Here is a 3,329-nt window from a genome sequence, read left to right as displayed (position 1 = left end):
GAGGTAAGTCAGTTAGAAGTGTTGTGAACAACCCATTAATATTAAAAGATGTGAGAACAGATACTTGATTGTGCTGTTAGAAGTACATCAAGAAATGAAAAATGTTAATTTATGTTGACTGATTTCTCCAGTATCTGTGGAGCATAACTCTAAAAAGGTGGATGATTCCTGCCCCCACTAATTATGCTATATTGCCTCCAGAGGGGAATAGTTATGCAGCTCTGAATTAATGATTTGGAGAATCTTTAGAGAGTATCTACAATTGCCAGAGTATCTCTATGTTGAGTTACTTCTTTCACAGTTAAAATTGGCATCTGGTGGAACCCAGCAAAGACTGCAACAGTCAGAATAGCAAAAATCAATGTGAGCATTTGAAGTGCTATAGACATTTGTTCTCTCATAAAAATGTGATTATACATAGCTGTTTGTGTTATGCACATTATGTGTCAGAGTTGCACAGGAATGCACTGTAGAAGAATGGGTCTTTTTACAGTGATTAGGTTCATGAAGAATTATAGGTTAAAGAACATTCATGTACGTGAACGGAAAATAAATTGTAGATCCCTGAAATCCCAATTTTGGCAGTTTTAGAAAATATGTTATTTCATTGTGCTCTGGCTCGGAACACTGTGTCCATATAGGTTTTAAACAAAGTTTATTACATGTATGAAACACAAATTTGGGTCACTTTGGTTTTGAGTACCTGGGTGAATATATACTACTTCTCATCTGGAAAATCTTTATGTATTGATTTTGGCACTATAGCCTCGATTTTTAAATGTAGTGCTGTGCTTGGGATTGCAATGTCTAACTGATTTAGGAGCCTACATCTCATTTTCAAAGGGGATTTAGATAGTCTAAATCCCATCCACTGTCTATGGGACTTAGACTCCTAAGTGCCTAAATCCTTTTGAAAATGAGGCAAGGCCTAACTGATTTAGGAGTCTGTAACACTGAGTGCAGCAATACCTAAATATCTTGAAAAATTTGGACCTATAACATTTGTGGTGTTGTGGCCAGAAATGTATGAAGTTTGCAGCTTCATAATAGCCCAATTATATGAAACTTTACTGAATATGTTGTATTTGTATTAATTTTGTGTATATTTATATATTAATTTATAGTATTATTTCAAAGATTTTGGGACCTCATGTGAAGTACAGGTGAGCATTAAAGGAGGTGAGAGATAAGAATTATTTTAACTTCCAAACCAAAAGTGGTTGTAACTATCATCAACACTAAAGGGGTTAACATTAGCAGTTTACTAATACAGTGAGAAGTCCTGCTGAGCCACTGTGGGTGTTTAATGGGAGAAGAGGTGATTATGATTAAGCAGGTAAAAATTTAGACTGAGATACAATGGAGAAGCAAGCTGCATTTGAGCTTTGATCCTCCTTCCCCCTCCCACTATGATTATTCTATTATCTAGATTTCTCATCCTGTTTTCTACTATTAGTAAAAAGTTTATTTGAAAAGAGGGTCATAAACATTCTTCTGTTCCTGCTGCTTATTCCACACTTAAGGTTCTATTCTTCTATGGCTATGTCTACACTATGAGGTGGGGTATGATTACCAGCTTGTGTACACATGCTCACATGAGAATAAATAGCAGTGTAGCCATGGTCGTATGGGCAGCAGTGACATGTCTCCACCACGCTGAGTACTTACCCACAGAGTATTTACCATGGCTACACTACTTTTCATACTTGAGCTAACAAGTCTCTGTCTGCGGGCCTGAGCTCGTAGACATAGACATGGCATCACAGTGATTTCTAGAGAGAGTAATTGTGTAAATGATGTAAACTTTTTTTTAATAATAAGAGTTGAGTTGGCAATTTATTTCAACAGCATAAAGTCATGCAAGATCACTACACAAATAGGTACATCACAAACACAGTTGCTGAATGAATCACAGTATTACAATATAAGGCCCCTATCCTGCAAACACACTTTTACTTGAAATCAATGCGACTACTCATGTAGTAAATTTAAGAATATGTTTGTGTTTGTAGGATTGGGGCCTAAAGTATTACAGAGCTTAAGCAGTTTGCACCTCCAGGAGCCATTTGTTATCTGATCACTTCCATTTAATATTCAAATATAAAGTCAGAGCATACAAACCACTGATTTTCTAACATAGGATGCATTCTCACACAACACTATATCATACTATGTTTTGAGACCCTTTAATTATATAACACATATACACACAATATGGACAAACCAGACCTACGGTTGCCATAACAGAGAATTTGTCTTGCTTCTGTAGCTTTCGTTCTGAATCCCACACAGATGCTGTCAGGTCATATGTCGCCAAAAATGTAGTTTCATTTGTTCCCCAAAACCTAATACTGACAAATATTGCCATGACTCCCCCCCCCGCCGCATTTAAATCTCAATGGTATCTTACTTACCCACACACATTCCCCAGCAGTTTTACAACCTACACATTGTAACAGAGTGCTAGTGCATAAGGACCTGAAAGAGAAGTCAACTAGAAACCGACTAGTCTATTTTCATTCATCAAGCTAATACACAAAAGGACCATAACATCAAGTGATTAAAACATTAGAACTTGAATTTTAACAATCTATGGTTTTTAAAAACATTTTTCCACCCTGACATTGTCTTCTTAAGTTTTTAATTTTTGTTTACCTTTGTATGGTAATCATGAAATGTGTCCTTTTAACCTGACGTCTTCACTACTAACCGTTCCCAGCAACGCAAGACTCCTGTCCTTTGAGGTCCCCGCATTGCACATTAAGGTTCTTAAAGAAGATCCACCGCCCTCAAAAAGAATCATACAAAGAACCAACTAAAATGAAATGCAACTTCTATATTTCCACTCCCTATCTACTCCATCCTCCATAGTTACCTGTATATTGTGCCAATCCTGCACTTATAACACATGCAAAATTTCAATGATGATACTGCCCTGTGTTTTGTCCATTATAATAACTAGTTCCTTCCTTTCAGTAATGTCACAATTCATATTTGAGCCTGGGTCTGAAAGGCTATTCATAATCCTTAAATAGAGTATTCTATTAGCAAAAATAGTCATTAGAAAAATAGTTGGTGTTGAAATTTCAAGTTTGAGACTTCAGAGCAACAATCCAAGAATCGACACAGGTGTTAGATCTGCTCAATCTATGGCCCCAATTTAGCAAGCCAAAATAGCATATTCTTAATTTTAATAGGACTTAAGTCCTTTGCTGAATCGGGGACTGTATGAAAACTCCTAAGTGCATAAGGGCATAACTGAAGTCCTCCTGTGAATAATCAGGAGAATACAGCAAGTGTATCACAGGTTTAAAAGGCTTAGTCTGAGC

This window comes from Lepidochelys kempii, chromosome 4 (genome assembly GCF_965140265.1).
Source record: "Lepidochelys kempii isolate rLepKem1 chromosome 4, rLepKem1.hap2, whole genome shotgun sequence".
Classification (NCBI taxonomy): Eukaryota; Metazoa; Chordata; order Testudines; family Cheloniidae; genus Lepidochelys; species Lepidochelys kempii.
This window is presented reverse-complemented; position numbering follows the sequence as displayed.